This window comes from Urocitellus parryii, chromosome 13 (assembly GCF_045843805.1).
Source record: "Urocitellus parryii isolate mUroPar1 chromosome 13, mUroPar1.hap1, whole genome shotgun sequence".
NCBI classification, from domain to species: domain Eukaryota; kingdom Metazoa; phylum Chordata; class Mammalia; order Rodentia; family Sciuridae; genus Urocitellus; species Urocitellus parryii.
Window position 1 is genome coordinate 38,902,521 of NC_135543.1, and position 18,431 is coordinate 38,920,951.

The following is an 18,431-nucleotide window of genomic DNA, read 5'->3' on the forward strand; positions in this document are numbered from 1 at the left end:
ATATATATACATTATATATATGATATTTCTGCACACAAACCTGTGTGTATAGTAATACACTTTTTTACCTTGGAATGGGACTTGAAGAAACTGCAGCCTTCTTTTGAGTATACCTCTGCTTCTGGTGTTCAGATCTCTAGTCAGACCTTCTCCAGGGCTGGGGTGTCTGACGTTGCATGGGACAAAGCACCAGGCAACAAAATAAAATTGCAGATATTAGTAAGAATGGAAAGAAACACACTATTTATTTTAACTTTATTGTTTTACATTAAAATCTTCAGTTTATTAAACAGAAGTGATTATTTTTGTGGGGGTGAAGTATGTGGGTAAGGTGATAGTGCCCTGGAATAGGAAGTGAGAGGTTTCTCCAGTTCACACAAATCTGTTGTCACTTGGTTCAAGACTTCCCCCCACTCCCACAAACAGCAATGAGTTTACCTTGAATCAGAGTTGGTACCTATGGCTCATGGGCCAAATCTGGCCCGCTGCCTGGTGAAGTAAAATTTTATCAGAAAATAGCACACCCATTGGTTCACATACTGTCTATAGCAGCTTTTGTACTATAATAGCTGAAGCGAATAGACGTGACAGAAATTGTGTAACCGCCGCCCCCCCCCCCAAGCCTAAAATCTTGACTGTCTTGCACTTAAAAGAAGTGCACCAATCTTCATCTTAAACCATCTGTTCTTAACCAGTGTCCTTGAAGACCAGTGTTCATTTACATGGATGAAAGTTAGATGTCTGTAAACCTGCAAAGTTAACCAGTGTGGATTTAAATGAGACTCATGTATGCTCATTAATAAATGAACTCAAAGAAAATGGGGCAAGAGAGATCCCAGAATAAAACTCTTTAGAAATACAGTATGGCAATTCCTTATTATCTGTGTCCTTATTATCTGTGAAATACCATATTTTTCATCCCAGACCAGGCTCTCTGGTGACTTCTCACAGTATTCTTAGCTGTTACAAACTAAATTATTCAATGTAACCCTACAAAGCATAGAGCCAGAAAGCCAAAACCACTCCAGTAATAACATAAAATGAATTTCAACAACAGAACTTCAAATTATGTGGTTTCTTGGGTCATCCATGGTACATCCTTTCATTAGTGTGACTAAGAGCTGTCTGTAGAAGTAAATTGTGAACATGCTTGTGATATGTAAGGTCTTAGAGATTTTTAAATTTAGCACTTTATGTTTTACTATTAGAGTTACATCATTTTTAACAACTGTTCCAGTAGATTTGAAAGATTTAAGAAGGAAAATTGAATTTATACCAATCAAGAGAGATAATTATTCATCATTTATTGCTTTTCTGTGAAACAAATATGGTACAGTTTTCTAGATGGTGCCGTTGTATTGATGTAAGAAAAGAAAAAGTTGCATTATGTCTGTTTTCAGCTCAGTGGTTGAGTGCATGTTTAGCATGCATGAGACAGGATTCAAGCTCTAGCACCAAAAAAAAAAAAAAAAGGTCTGTATTTGTGAGGCTTAACTTTTCTACAAAGCCAAGGAAATTTGTTTATAATATGGAGTGAGGGAGTTTATATCAGATATCAATAAGACCATTATTTAGATATTTATTTGATGAGTGTTTTGTTTAATAAGCTTTAAATATGCAAAGATGAAATTTGAAAACAATTTAGTTGAATACTTTTATATAGGTAAGTTAACTGATATCTTTATTATATATATATACATACATACACATATATAATAATATATGTGCATGCACACACACAAAAGTGTGTTTGTGTATCGACACACATTTTTTTTCCAACCAGAAAAAAAAGTTGGTCTTAAATTTAGCAATAGGAAATATTTTATTCAGAGATTCTTTAGCTTAAGCCATGGGAGATAATTTGTGTAGTAAAAGTAAAGGAATTATCAGAAATCCACTCACAGCTTTCTTCTGAATGTAAATTAGACGGTGAGAGTTGCTGTGAAGCAGTTGTAACTGCTGTTTGTGTGTGCTTGTGATAGGAATAGCCTATATAGTTTTAAAAGCAGTGAAGTCCCATGCAGTTAGTGTTCTCTGTGTATACAGTACAATCAGGGCCATTGATGGCCGTGGCAGTTGAGCCTGCTGGATTGATATATACAGTAAATGTCCCTTAATAAGATACTGCTGCCCAGTTACTGTTTGGAGGTTGTGCCTGATAACACTCACCAGGGCTTAGCTGAATTTTTCTGTTTCTGTTCTACTCAGTTTTATCTTCTCAGTGCCTTGAAAATTTAACCCCCACCTTTTTTTTTTTTTAAGCTAGAATAATTAAGGGATTGGAAGAGGATTTGGGAAAAGTCGTCCATGGAAGAAGCAGTAATAATCAGTTCAGGAAGCTTCATACAAATTCCATCAATGAGCCGACAGTTGTGGCCAAATGTGAAAGAAAGAGACACTGGTACTACATTCACCAGCTTCCTCCTGGTTTTTGTGTGTCTGGGAAGTTGTTTTATTGTTTTGAATTGCAGGCAGATGTCCATTTCCCTCCTGTCCCTGTGTGTGAACTTGAGAGATTAAGGAACTTTTCTGAACTTATTTCATCATATGGGGAATCCCGGGATCCCCTGTTTGCACTGCTGGTCCTAGTGTCATTTTTCCTGGAGCTCTCCTACCATTCTTGGAAATGCCCTAGTTTGGGTGACACCTTATAGGGGCCTTCTGTTTATAGGTGGAGATAGTACCTCCCTCCTTGTTTCACTGTGATGACTAAATAAAATAACATGGAGATGAACACCGGGACTCTTGGTTTGCACAAATAAAATTTTGTTATAGCAAATAGCCTTGAATGATGGAACCATGGTGAACTATTTGCACATACACACAATGAGGAAGTATCTGTCCAAGAAATGGAGAGAATATTTTGGTTACCATTTACTTTGTATTAGTGATCAAAACTCCCTACACTTTAAAAGAAGTAATTGCTACAGTGTTTATGTCATTAGAGATTTCTGCCACACAGCTCTGTGTATCCTTGTTTCAGAGTCCCCATCTGTTATTTAAATTAATTTGAAGGCTGTAGTACCCTTGTGGCAGAAGATCATTTAAAATTAAGAGCGTTTCTGTTGAAAAGCCGCATACATCTTACCTTAACATCACATTTCCTGGAATAACATGATTTTGCTACTGAAGTCATAATTTGTGAGAGTAATTTCTATCATGCTGCTATTGCCTTATTTTTTTTTCTAGAAAGATGAATTTAGCTTAATACCATGTGGTTTGATTCTGGAGTTGTTATATATGCTAATTAAATGTTTGTGATTTACTATAGAGATTTTAAACTGTTTAAGAAGTAGGAATAATTTGTCATGCTACAGTGAGATGATTAATTGAGTTTTAGAATTCTGCAAAACCAACTGAATCGTATTTACACTTGGAACTTTGGCTGTTTGAACAAGGACACGGAAGCTTCAGCCGTTCATCTAGGCATAGTCATTTTTCATCAGAAGATTTCTGGTTTGTTTTCAATGACAAGAAATTGTTAATTTATGAATTCTAAATATTGTCATATGCAATAATTTTGACAAGATTTTTTTTCACTTATGCTATTCAGTTTCTTTTCTCTCTCCAAATAATAATGTGAATAGGGCTCTGAGGGAATATAACACCCTGTTTGAGTGGCAGCATTTCTTTTTTCTTTTTCTTTTTATATATGACAGTGGAATGCTTTACAATTCTTATTGACAGTGGAATGCATTACAATTCTTATTACACATATAGAGCACAATTTTTCATATCTCTGGTTGTATACAAAGTATATCTACATCAACTCATGTCTTCCTACATATACTTTGGATAATAATGTCCATCACATTCCACCATCATTTCTAACCCTGTGCCCCCTCTCTTCCCCTCCCACCCCTCTCTGCCTTATCTAGAGTTCATCTATTCCTCCCACACTCTCTTTGAGTGGCAGCATTTCTGATGAGCTATTTTACACATAGCTCACAGGTATGGGACTTATGAATAAATTCTATTCTAGAAGGCTCTATAGCAGTTATCTGGATTTTTCATGTGTCTGATCCTGAACAAAAGCTGTATGTCTTTTAACAGTTCTGTTATTCATTGTTTTACAGATGTGTCGAATTTTTCCACCTGTATCCATTATTCTTAGAGATGGTGATGTCCTTTTCTAAAATGAGGAGTCAAAGGGCAATTTTGCAGTGGGTAGCAGAGAAATAAGATGGTGAGGTTGGACCTAGTGAGCTGAAGTTGTTGGTGAGCATCAGGATGGTGGAGATCCCCCCAGGTGGATGACATTTTCATCTACCTGTGCATATCTGTGGGCACGGACACACGTTCTGAAATGGCAGGCCAGCCACAGATCCGGACTGCCTGGGAAGGGAGGTGGGATAAGCTTCCAGGGGGAAGAGTTACTGTGCTGAGTCTTGAAGGACAGAGAAGATTGAGCAGGTGAAGAGGGCCAGCTGTGTTTTCCTTTGTCTCTCAAATACTTTCTATCCACATGTAGTCTTCTATTCATCTTTGAAAGTCCTACCCTTTCAAATGTTTGTGCCGTAACAATATATGCATTCAATGTGTAAGTTTTTGAACCAACTCATCTAGAAGAAGAGATGATCCCTTTTCCAGTGCTGAGTTAATTCATCTGGGCTGGTTGAAAAGAGTTGGGGTAGGACCTGGCACTACTGAGTGTTGGAGATTCCAGGTTGGCCTGGTTCAATTGGTTTTCCTGCAGTTCTTTTTATTTTTTGGAGGTATTAACTCTCTTGATGATTATGTCTCATGTGATGACTACCTAAACCAGCACAGAATGTGAAATTTCTATTGTTTCTCAAATATGTAGTGGGATTGTTGCTGTGTTTTGATATCTTCTGTCTGGCGTGATCATAAACTCACCTCACTGAAGTCAGAGAAAGCCTTGTATGATAGCACACAAGCCAAGTAGATAACATACATATTCGTGGAAACTAAAGCTGAAGAACCACAGTTTTTGGGAAAAGACATGCCAGGACTTGAGACCCCTAACTCTGAGGTCCATGATATTTAACACACAGTAGCTTAAACATTATTTTTATGAGCAGCTTTATTGAGGAATAATTCATAAACCACAAATTCATTCTTTTAAATGCACAATTCAGTAGGTTTTAGTATGTGCACATTTTTATACAACTATTATTACTAATTACAGAATATTTTTATCACTAGCATAAGTATTTATTTCCAGTTATTTCTCATTTCCCCCTTCCCTACTGCCTGGTAACCACCAATCTTTTTTCTCTATATATGCCTTTGTGTATCCTGGACATTTTCTGTAAACGGGATCATAACATTTTTGTCCTTTTATTACTGGTCTTGGTTCACTTGAGCCAAATGTTTTCAAGGTTCATCGTGTGTGGCTTATCACAATACTTCATTCCTTTTCCTGGCTGAATAATGTTCTACTACATGGATCTAACCTATTTGTTCTTCCATTCAGCAGTTATTGGGTATTAGGGTTGTTTTCCACCTTTGGCTGTTACCAGTGCTGCTAATATGAACATTTATGTACAAAGTATTGTGTGGACATCTGTTTTCATATCTCTTAGATACACTGGTAGGAATTTCTGGGTCATAATAACTATGATTAATAGTTAACTATGTTGAGAAACTACCACTGTGTCTTAACTTTTTTATATTCCCACCAATCATATATGAAGGTTCCCATTTCTACACATGCCTATTGTCTCTTGTTTTTACTACAGTTGTCCCAGTAAGTGTGAAGTAGCATCTCATGGTGGGTTTTATTGCTTTTCTGTAATGACTGATGGTGTTGAGCATCTTCTCATTTGCATGTTGCCATTTGTGTATCTTCTTTGGAGAAACGTTTATTCATATTGCACATCTTTAAATTGGGTTATCTACCTTTTTATTGTGATTTGTTAGGGATTGTAGTACATTCTAGAGACAAGCCCTTTGTCAGATAAATGTTTTGTAAATATTTTCTCCTGTTGTATACTTAGCTATTCAGGTTGTTAAAAATTATTTTGTTACAAATAATGTAGTTTCACACTTTTTGGGTGGTGAATGTAAAAGCTGAGAATTATGTGACAAATACTGGGTTAACTTTTCACTTTTTGATGATATCCTTTGAAGCCTAAAATTTTTAAAATTTTTAAATTTTGACACAGTCAACTTACCTATTATTATTTTTTTAATCTTGCTTATGTTTTGGTGTCCTACATAAAAAGAGAACCATTGCTATATCTGAGGTCACAAAGCTTTACTTTAACTAGGCTTTCTTCTAAGAGTTGTATAGTTTTGGCTTTCACATTGTTCTATTTCACATTGATTTTTTATAAAGATTACTGTTTGGTGATGAGTTATTTGTATTTTCTATTTTATTTTTAAAGTATTTCGAGTGTTTCAACCACATGAATTAAAAAGTTTTTTAAAAAGCTGTTTTTCACTCTTTTTGTGTTTGATCATTTAGGGGGAATCTAGTTACTGACAGAGTTATTAATTTCAATTTTTTTTTTAACCCAGTGCTATTGTGAGTTGAAGAATACACATGTTCCTTTTTACAGTAGCAAATACAAGTCAGTGTACTACTGAAGGCTCTTGCTCTGTTAACCTGAACAGTTGGTCTCTGTTCTAGAACAATATCTTCATTTTCTGAGAACATTTGTTTGGGATCTTTCAATGAAGGCATCTCTCTTCCCAACAGCCTCTTATCTGCACAATGAATAAAGCTACTGACTAGAGGGCAAAAGCTTAAGATGTGCAGGTGATTTGGAAACCATCGCATCCCATATGCTGTTGGTGCTGAAGATTAACATCTATACCAGAGTCTAATGTGCAGCTTCTCAGTCTATTCTCCTCAGGCAATGTGCTGGACAGTTTTATTATAAAGTCACCTATTTTTAAATTTTTCATTAAAACTGGATGCTCTCCCTGGTCTTTCACATGCTTAGTTCAGCATTCAGTGACACTGCTCCATTCATAAACAGCGTGTTTTAAACTTAAAGATGTCATAATTCCTTAAAATATGCTTTGTATTTCAAAGAACTGCCGTTCCCTGAACACATCCCAGGTTGAGTAAGAAACTGAAATGGACTTTTTTACATTGAAGTCACATAAATTGGTTTCTATTCTTAGTTATTATTTTGGTATACTTAGCTGTTCAGATTGTTAAAAATTATTTTGTTACAAATAATGTAGTTTCACGCACTTGATGGTGATGAATGTAAAAGTTGAGAATTATGTGACAGATACTGCCATTGTGGCAGTGGACTTTACATAAAACCATAAAATAGTTTACTTAGCGGTAATAAATAGAACAATGGATTTTCAGTATAAATTTTATTTTTCAAAGGTAGATCAATAATGATTTTCATGTAGCAGCTCAGTAATTTAGTATTTGGCAGAGCTTCTAGTACTTCAGAAGGATTTCTTCTGCAAAGAGAAATGGCAATTTGCACCTGCCTGGAATATGACAGAAGCAGCTTTCAGCCACAGGGGGCTACATTCTGGGGCTGGTTGTGAATTGCTTCAAGTGTCTCCACTGTGACCTTCTGGGGGGCTGGGTTGGCTGCAGCAGGGACAGGAAGTTTGCTGTATTTTGGAATGCAAGCAAAAATATTGGCACATTGTTTCTCCAGTGCAATTTTTAAGAGCACTTTTCTTTCTGTGCGGGTGGGAAGGGTGGGCTGTGTGTGGAGAGATTGCCGAGTGGGTTGGATTGTGTCTAAAGAAGGAGCCCTTTCAGATTCAGATCTGATTGCAGAAGAGGGGAAGTAAAACTGTAGTAGGGCTGCTTTTGTTTCTGGGTATGAGGGGATGCTTCTGCATGTTTAAAAGATGTTGTGTCTGGGAGAGCAGAGAGGCATGGGTCACGGAGGCAGTCCTGGTTGTGTGCCTAAGCACCGTAGGTAGCAGCTTTACTCCTCTGCTGTTTTGACGGTCCATAGTCGAAAGCTGTGCCTTCTGGATGGTTGTCGATGAGGACTGGCTCACAGTTGTTGAGCATTCACTGTCAACCAGGCAAGTGCTTTGTCGGGTAGGTCACTCAGTCTTCACATCTGCAGCTCAGTTAAGTCGGGTTGTCATCCGCACTTGGCCAAGAACTTGGTTGCTTTTGGAGTCTAGCTGGCCGTCCATGCAGAATCCAAATTCCTATGTGAAATTTTAGAGGATCTTTTCCCTCTCAAAGAAAATGCGGAAGCTATATTCCTGGTGGTGCTTGAGTTCCAGAGACAGCGTCTACTAGTTTTGATGCTAAATTCTATTTTATTAAGTCTGAAGAAAGCATCAGTTTAACAGACACTATTATTTTATATATAGCCAACAAACAAACAAACAAACAAAAAAGATGCCAAATACACTATGGTGCTTTTAATTACCTAAGCTTTTATTTTCTACACGTTAAATAATTAGCTCTCTGAGACTTCTAGACTTATTTATACATAGATCTTCACTCTAGGGCTCGTATAATAGGAATGTCTACATGAAATAGGTGTTTCAAAGGCTGCTTTATGTTCCTAGCTATGTTTTCTGCTATACTTTCCCATTCCGCTGTAGAGGTCCATGTTTTCCAACACAGTATGGTCTTCTGTTCCATCAAGAGAATTGTTGATACAGCATGTCTTAGGAATGCCACTGTTTTCTCAGGATTTTCTTCCAAGTGTCTGACACCCCTTCCACAAGTGCTAATGGGCACACAGAGGCAATGAGGATCATTACCACTGCATTAGGCCAGCAGTGATTGTGAGATACAGCCCAATTTTGGAGATTCATCATGGAACCAAAACAGAGTACTATAATAGTAAAGTACTATTTACTATGACTGTAATAGTAAAGGAAGAAACAAAATCAAAAGCCCAGAATTCTGAACTTCATCACCTGTAAGCGCTCATGGTTAACAGTTCCTGAATGTGCTCGTGCTCATGATTAGTAATGATAACAGAGTACAAGCACTGTGCTAATCATAGTATGAAATAGGACTGCTTGGTTAATTCTCTCTTGAGAATTTGAACTTGGATATATCAATAGTCCTGGAATTTGAAGCTAGAGTACCCTGAGGTAGAGAGGTGCCAAAAGCCCTTTGTAGCCATGTCGAAGCTCTGTGATTTCACAAGCTACCTGACTTCTCTGAACCTCAGTTTCCTCATGCAAAAAAAAGTAAGGATGATAGTTTTCATGTCAGGTTTTTTAGTTCAATTTGTTAATATCTATAGAGCTTCTAAAACAGTGATATACTGGTGACTACTATTTGTGTTAAATTAATTAGTAAGTAAACAAATGACCGATATCATCAGTAAGTAGGGAACTGGGTAGAAGCAGAGGAGAGTAGAACAGACATGCAGAAACTGCATCAGGTGGCCCATGCTGACGGGACAGCAAAGATCAGAGAATTTCTTGAGCTGCTTCCTTCCTTATTGGAGGAATGTAGCCTGGGAGTCTTGTAGCCGGAGGGAGGACAGGAAGTATCTTCTTCTGCATAGAACTTTACTGGAGTGTAAATATAGGTGTGGTGTGTATGTGTGCATGTGCGCATGTGTGTGTGTGTACACATGCATTTTCCAGAGTGGAGATTGGTGGCTGATAGAATCTACAGGGAGGTGGCTGGGACCAATGGGTGGTAAGGCTGCTCTCTCCAACATTACCCCTGCTCAGCTGTGTCAACTACTGACTTCCAGTATTCCTATCAAGAAGTAACTCTGTACTTTTTTAAAGTTTAAAAACAATTTTTTAAAGGTCACTTGGTCATTTTGTTAGTTTTGCAACCAGAACATTTCATCTGCTTTCTCCATTTCATTTTATCCAGAAGTGACCCAGGATAAGAGCCAACTTGCAGGATTATAAATCCGCTGGATCCTTTTCTACTGGAGAGGTTTTATAGGATGGGAGAAACCTCTGGAAAGATGCATTATCTTATCAGAAGTCAGTTGACCTCAGCAGTGACAAAGTTTCTCCTTATGAGGTTTGCCTTCTTTGCGCTTTTTTCCCAAGCCAATTTTATGCTTATCTGATATCAGCCTAGCATAGAACCAAAATTCTTATTTTCATGTAATTCTGTCCCCCACCCCCATGTTTTTTTTGGGGGAAAGAATTCCTCATGTTAAATAACAGAAGATGTAACTATAGGGCCAGGAAAGTAGGCTTTAGAATCCCACTGGCCTGCCTCCCAGCGCCTGGCAAAGCCTCCACAAACTCAGTTTTGATGTCTATCAAACAGGGGCAAAAGTATCTATCCCCAGAAAGCTGTGAGAATCTTCTGAAATCAGGTTGTTTAAGCTCTTGGTCTTGCAAATAATAGTCTTGCTCATGGGAGTATGTGGAGGGACAGAAGTCAAAGCTGGACTTTCTTCTCTTTCCATCCCCTCCCACCTTCCTTCAGTCCCTGAAACATGCTTGGGGGACCCCATGCTTCCAAATTAGCCACCATGAGAAGTTAAACACTGCTTCACTGACAGTTCCTTAAAATATTTATTGACAATCATATATAATCTTGAAAGCGTTCTTGGAAAGAAGCAGTATTATAGCTTTCATCTTAAAGGTAGAATTTCATCTACCTTTAAGGTTAGGTAATTGCCCAGAGATAGAAGTAAAAGTTAAGTCCTGTTATAAACTTGTAAATGAGCCAGAGTTCCTGGTTTGGGGGTTTAGGTGTTAATTGATCAGAATGAGGATTTGATATGCTTTTGTTGTTGACTCTCTTTCTTCACCGGGTCTGGAAAGAAGGGAGGACTATCATGCGTCTGACTCCATGTCCTCCTGTTCTCAGCAGTTCCTGGTATTCATAGCCTGCCCAGCAAAGAGTCATTTTGATCTGGCTGCAGCTGCCCTAGGCAGAAGGGGCGGCGGGAAGAGGCTAGCTGTCATCCAGGAGTCAGGCAGGCAGCCAAGGTGAGGAAAGTGTGAGGGCTTAGCAAGACCTGTGGAAGGAAGTTCACGGATTGAAGCTGTAATTCACAGTGATCCGGAGTCTGCTGCTTGCATGGGAGCTTAGCCTTAAACCAGAGCAAACATGCCTTCTCTGCCAGATAAAGCCTCTTACGTTTATCTGTTTACTTGTATGTTGGAGGCCTTCTTCCTTATATTTTTGCTGAGAGTAGAAATAGCAGCTGAAAGTTCTGGGGTTTGCTTATTTTGAACTATTAGACATTAGCTCACCACTTTCAAGAGGCCAGTTCAACTGTTTTTAGATGAAACACGAAGGTATTGCTGCTTTGGGTAAGCACCAGTTTGCCCAGTTTAAGTATGCAAAGAGTGTAGGAGTTGCGTCAACGTGCGTTTCTGAATAATTGAATAGGGAGACATTCTTTAAAATGTCCACTTGCTGTTTCCTACATTGGACTTTTAAGAAGAAAGTAGAAAGAGTGACTAAAATTTCATTGTTTTCCTGTCTTCTTGGGTCTGGAAGCCTCCTAGTATGCTGTCCGTCTACAGGAAAATCTGTCACTGCTCCCCGAGGTGGATCTACCTTGGCTGCCTCCGGGATATCTAGCCTGGCAGCCTGTGGCAGGGGTTTAATCATTGTCCTTTGACGTTCATCATCTCTGGTGTTCAGTTCTTGAACTTTAACCATTTGAAAGTGAAAGTTGGTTTCTACTGGCATGCATCTCTGGTCCGGAAATTGTAGACACCAAAGCATTTGGGAGAGATCATCAGGTTGCCTTCTTTATTTCCCTCTTCTCTGTTGTAGAACTAATTGCAGTCCCAATTTCTCTCCCTTTATGACTTTTTTATTCAGCTCTTTCTCAAGTACCCAGTACAGTTTGGCATGCCAGCCTCTCTGAACCTTGGAGCTGGAAGGAAAGCACCAAGATGATCTCATGCTGTCCCTTTCCTGTGACAGAAGGGTCAGCAGGAGGAAGCAGGTAGGGATGCAGACAGGTAGGGATGCAGGGTTCTGGGTCACTGCTGACTGAAAGTGGAAATACCGCTCACACTCCTGTTTGCTGGCCTGCCTGGTGCTCTTTTCATGGTAACACTGCTTTGGTTGCTTAGACTTGTTTGTTGCCCAGCTTTTTTTTTTTTTTTTTTTTTTTTTTTTTTTTGTCATTTTCATGATTACCTATCAGCACTCAGAGGTTTAAAATCTGCATGTGAATTGAATAAGCACATGATATACTTGCTTTCTCTCAACCCATGTATTAAAGGCTCATCCTGTGCAGATCCTGGGTTAGAAGTTGTACATGTAGTTTCTCAGCTAATTCTGGGATAACCATAAAAGTAGGGTTTGCATCTGTTGACTTAAAGGATCAAGCTTGTGTAAGGTCCCACAGCTAAAGTTAGGGGAGGACTAGGATTCAAAACTGTTTTCTCTGTCTCCGGAATCGCCACCCTGTGAGCATCCCACAGTCATAATAGGTGCATTCAGAGTAAATAAACCTCTCACCCTTGTGATTTTTATCAGTTTAAAATCTGAAATGATCAAATCAGAATAAGCTATTTTTCTTAAACTGTTATTCTGCTTTACTTTCACTTAAAAATAAACTTCATGGGAAGCAGCTAGGATGACTGGGGCCATGCATGAAGGCCCGCCCCTAAGAATGAGGCTGAAATGACGTCTGACTTTAGCTGCTTCACCAGGTTAATTACGAGCAGATGAAGGAACACTGATGTTTGCCTGCAGTCAGAGGCCTTGCTTTTAATTTTGTAAACTTTTATAGCCAGAATTTTAGGCCAGGTGTTAATCTGAAGCTTCTTTCAGGTTAAAAGAACATATATATATATATATATATATATATATATACGTCCTCTTCTCATTTTAAGTTGTTTTTCTTACTTCATTACTATTAAACTGAGGACTTCCTTTCAGTTTCAGAACTCTTCACTACTGTCCGTTCTCTATTCTAGGATTTCAATCGTTGCGTTCCCTTGTCCTACCTCCTAGTCTTCTCTTATTTTATGGCAGTTCTTCTGTCTTCTTGTCTTTTATGACCTTGAAACTTTGGAATAATTCAAGTCATTTATTGTGTAGAACATCCTTCAACTTGGGTGTGTCTGATGTTTTCTCTTAATGGCATTGAGGTTGTGCATTTTTAGGAAGGGTTGCAGAGGTGAGCTGATAGGCTCTTCTTAGAGTTATGTCAGTATAGCTTATTTTTTAAAAATATTTTTTTTAGTGATCAATGGGCCTTTATTTATTTTTATGCAGTGCTGAGACTCGAACCCAGGGCCTCCCGTATGCCAGGCAAGCACTCTACCACTGAGCCACAAGCCAAACCCAGCCCTGGTATAGCTTATTAGTAGTGATGATAACCTTGATGTCTTGGTCAAGATGGTCTCTGCCAGATTTTGCCATTGTAAAATAACTATGTTTCCTTTGTAATTAATAAATATGGGGGGGATACTTGGAGACTATGCATAAATATATGCCATTGCTCCTAAAACTTTGCTCACTTATTTGAACACTGATTTGTGGATCTTGCCTGTAACAACCTTATGGTGCTGTCCTGACGGCAATTTTCTGTTTCTCTCATTCTTTCTACATTTATTAATTAGAAATTCTGTAAGGAAGATTTTTTCCTCCCATACTTATTTATTTGCTATCATTAATTTTTATCAGAATGACTCATGAATATTTGTGTTATTCTTTGGGTTTTTAATCCAGTATTATCCCTGTTTACTTTGTTCCAGCTTTTCCCCAGGAATCTCTCCTTTTGGTTTCTGTATCTTTCAATGGGCCTCCATCGTTTTTCTTTTTAAAATGTTCTTTCTTGTTTTCTGAAAACAGATGCTCCAGGCTCACTTTCTGTTTTCCCCAGCCTGGTCCTGAAATCAACCACTTCTCCAGCGAGCCCTGATTCCTTGTAATGAAGATCCTGGCCTTAGGAGTGATGGTTGCTCCAGAAGCAAAACTGTTTCTAGACCCCTTAGCAGAGATAAGAAATATATGGGTGAGGCTGGGGATATAGCTCAGTTGGTAGAGTGCTTGCCTTGCATGCATAAGGCCCTGGGTTCAATCCCCAGTACCACAAAAAAAAAAAAAGAAAAGAAAAATATATGTATGTATAATTACAAACTTATATATAGATCATCTCTGTTTTTTTAATCCATCTATGTGTGTATGAACTTAGGAATTTGTGATATATAAATGATTTATATCTACCATAAGAAGATTTATTTTATCCCCTCCTTTGCTTATTGGTTGCATATTGGTTACTTCTTTTTCTGACAAGATACTGGCTTTTGTTATCAAAAATCAATCGATCATAATTGGAGGAATCCATTTTTGGATTCTCTGTTCTATTCCCCTGATCTTTAGGTCACTTATTCACCAGTACGACGCAGTCTTAAAATTAGAGAGTACAGGTCCTCCAACTTTACTCAAATAGTTTGGCAATCCTAGTAACCTTGCTTTCCCCTGTACATATTAATAATTAAAAAAAAACCACCAGGATATTGTGATTACATTAAATCTGGAAATCATTTGGGAAGCATTGACATTTTAACTATAATGAGCTTCCAGTCCATACACATGCTGTGTCTTTTACATCTTTTGATTTCTTTCAAAGATTTTGTCATTTTCAGCACACAGACTCAGTACCTGCTTTGTTAGATTTATACTTCAGTATTTTTTGGATTGTTATAAATGGTACTATATTTTAAAATTAGTGTCCAGTTATTTATGGCTAATATATAGAATCTGCTCAACTCTGGTGAATCATCTTTATATTCTTCAGCCTTGCAAATCTTGTTAGTTTTAGAAACTACGTAGTAGATTCTGTAGGATTTTCTATGTGGATATTCCTGCAAATAGGAAGAATTTCTATTTCTTCTTTTCCAATCTGTAAGTTCTTGATTTGTTTTTCTTGCCTTTATTGCAGTAGATAGAACTTCCAGAATTATTTTGTATAGGAATAGAAAGAATGGATATCCTTGCCACTTTCTTGAACTAAAGGGGAAATTTTTCATTCTCTTATCCCAAAGTAGAATGGTAACTCTGGTTTTTTGGCATATGACCTTCAGCGGATTAGAAAATCGTCTTCTCTTCCCAGTTTGCTAAAAATTTTTATCATGAATGGATGTTGAATTTTGTGAAGTACTCTTTCTATGTCTGTTGATATGGTCATTTGTGGAGTTTTGTGTTTTATTTTATTGATGTTGTTGATTATGTTAATTTATGTTTCAAATATTGAACCAAACTGAATTCCTGGAATAAACTCCTTTTGGAAGTGGTATATTACTACTAATATTTTGTTGAGGATTTTTTTCCTCTAGGTTTATGAGGGATGTTACTCTAATTCTTTTTTCCTGTTCCTGCCTTTGGTTTTGGTAGTATGGTAATGCTTGCCCCAGAGAATGAGTCAGGAATTATCCCTTTCTCTTATATTTTCCAGAAGAGATTAAATGGAATGGTGTTATTTCTTCTTTCAACATTTGGTAGCATATGCCAGTGAAACTGTCTGGGCTTTAGGAGTTCTCTTTTAAGGGAAGGGTTTCTAGTTATAAATTTAATTTCCTTAATAAAGGACTATTTAGATTATCTCCTCTTCAGTGAGTTTGGCAGTTTGTGATTTTGAAGAAATTGGTCCTTTTATCTGAATGATATAAATTATTGGATTTATACGTCTTGGGTTGTTCTCAGTATTGTTTCCTTTTCGTGTCTGTTGGATCTGTGGTGATATTGCTTCTGGTATGGACAGTTTTTGTGATTTCTGTATTGTTCTTCTTTAGTTTGGCTAGAGATTTACCAATTTTACTGTCTTTTCAAATAGCTCATTTCAGATGTGATTGAATTCTTCCTCTATTGTCTGTTTAATTTTGATTTCTCATTTCTGACTTTTTAAAACTTAAGAAGAAATTGTGCTCCGATTATTGTGCTTTTTTCCTGATTGCTTGGGTTTGTTTTGCTTTTATTTTTTCAGTTTCTTAAGGTAGAAGATTAGACTGTTGATTTGAGCCTGTCCACTTTTATGATACCAGCATTGAACATTATAAGTTTCCTTCAAATCACTCTTTTAGTAGCATCTTACATACATTGACAAGGCATTGTATAATTTTTGCTTTGAGCTATCATATAGATTTTGAAGAAATTAAGAGAAGAATGTTATTTTTAATTACCCAAATATTTACTATTTCTGTTGTTCTTTCTTCATTCCTCCTATTCCCAGAAAGTTCTGCCTGTGGAATTTTCTCTAGTATTTCTTTTAGAGCAGATCTAATGGTGACAGATTTGGTGGTTTTTTTTTTTCCTTAATTTTTCTTTATTTTAGAATGTTTGGGGTTTACCTTTATTTTTCAGAGATATTTTCACTGGACATAGAATTCTGAGTTGATAGAGCTTTTCTTTTAGGACTTGAAAAATGTTGTTCTGCTTCTTTCTGGCCTCTGTAGGGTTTGGGGTAGCTGTCCAGCTGTTGCCACCACCACCACTGCACTGGATTGCTTGAAGCTTCTGATGTTCTGCTTCCTCATATTCCACTTCCTCATATTCTTGTCCTATTCCCTGTTCTGCCTGCTACTGCTTATTTCTTAGAATTCTCAGAATGCTGCTGCATGCATTCTATCCAGAATTTATAACAGCATTAGGTGGAGTCACAGGGTGGGTAGGCTATTCCTGGACAGGCTATGACTAACCTGAGAGTCTGAGCCAGACTGAGACCCCCTTGCTTTCAATATATTTGCTTGTTTGTTCAACCATAGTGTATACAGACCATGGGTTTATGGACCCATACTCCTGTGAGAATCAAAATTAGCAACCAGAATCCAGTATTTCTATACAGGTCTTTTTCTTGTTAGCACTATTGTGTCAAGTCAGAAACACTATTTTCAAGCTATTGTGCATCTGCTCCTTCCACCCCTTTTGGTGTATTTGCGTAAGCCATTCATTTGTAATATATTTGTATTATGTTTATAATTTGCAATATAGCTAGATTCATTTGGTAAGACAGTGTGGTATTATAAAAGTTGGATTTCACAGCTTTAAGATACTTGGAAGCACCAGTATGGCCTAACATGATTCTTGGATCCCATTTTTGCATCTGGCAATATGCAAAGTTGTATTTCAATATCATTTCCTCCACTTACCACCTTTGACCCTATGCATCAATAACTGTTATCTGTTCTTTTCTGCAGTACCAGAGTAGTAACATGTGAGCAATATTTTAGTTTTGGATTGGTGATTATTTCAGGGCATTTGACATACAATATGCTTGATAACTTTAAAGGACAAGACTTTTAAAAAATTCATAGGACAGCCATTGTGTTTCATGAGGTTAGAAATCCAGTTGTTACCATATCATTACTTCAGTTTCATGTCATTGGATTGTCCATGACAAACCATGACTTCCAGTCTTTTTCGACTCTGTTAGCTAATCTCTGTAGTACAGAATGTGGGCAGGTATTTGTCTGGTTTCGCTGTCTTGCATGTAAAATCTAGATCAATAACAGTTAAAATAGAAGAATGTCATTCCTCTTCTGCTTTAGGAAGGGGTGCGCTGGAAAGGCTATTCATTTAGAATAAAGTTCACCTCTACTTGGTCACTGCTTTTCAGTGGAGAAGTAAAAATGTCCTTGGTCAGCTTAAATTAAAATGTTATCAAAGACCTAAGCCAGAAACGCAGCTGGCTAACTGAAGTGCTCTCTGGCTTTTCTCACTTCCTATCTTCACAGCTTGAATTCACTTTTAAAGTTTGAAATATTCTGTTACGGGGTTGAAAAGTATCATGCCAGCAACAGAATTCCGAATGGCCTGCCGCCCTTCCTTTGAGATGACTCTGTGGCTGTAGCTGAAGAAAGGATTTGTTTGGCTGGAAAGATTCCGTCTTGACTATTGATCACAGTCATTTTGGGTGGTGAACATCGTTGTCCAAAATGCTGAGGTTGTTTGTGAACTATTTATATATGATTCTCGTGAGAGAAATAATCCTAAGAGGTAGCCCATTAGCTCCAAAACCACTAAATTGAGTTTGAATATCACTCAGATGACCTGTGAGGAATAAGTTTGTAATAACCAGTGTAGAATGATATGTAGTTTTATTAAGCTGGTTGTTCTTGATGTTAAAAAAAAAAAAGTCTAGCAGTGAATACAGATTTGAGATGAGAGCATTTACTCTGATGGAGAGAGCAAAAGTAATCTGGGTCGTAGATGAGAGATCCAAAACCAACTGTGTCCTTTTTACTCCACTAATAAAAGGAAGGCATCATTGCTGTCCTCAATTTAGGTTTTTTTTTTTTTTCCCCTCGAGTGAAGAATCAGTGTGCATACACACATACACCACACACAGACACAGAACATAAAATTCATTATATGAATGCTTTTTAAAATGTAAATCTTGGCTGGGGGTGTGGCTCAGTGGTAGAATGCTTACCTCACATGTATGAGGTCCAGGGTGTGTGGGTGGGTGGGTAGATAGATAAATAGATAAAAAAATAATAATAATGCAAATGTTTGCTAGGGCTTTGCAGATGATACAGAACAAGCCTGAGCAACTCTTAAATCAGAAAAGGAGAGTATAGGACCATCCAGGAAACCAAGGGCA

General features: G+C 37.6%; 1 protein-coding gene and 1 non-coding gene across 3 annotated transcripts in view; both read left to right on the forward strand.

Annotated features, from left to right (window-relative positions):
• The window catches only part of Garem1 (GRB2 associated regulator of MAPK1 subtype 1), a 192,735-nt gene that overhangs the window by 21,875 nt on the left and 152,429 nt on the right, over positions 1–18,431 (forward strand). The window lies entirely within an intron of this gene.
• On the forward strand, positions 13,852–13,925 carry Trnaa-ugc (transfer RNA alanine (anticodon UGC)). Its single transcript has one exon. It is a non-coding gene; the product is annotated as a tRNA-Ala (tRNA).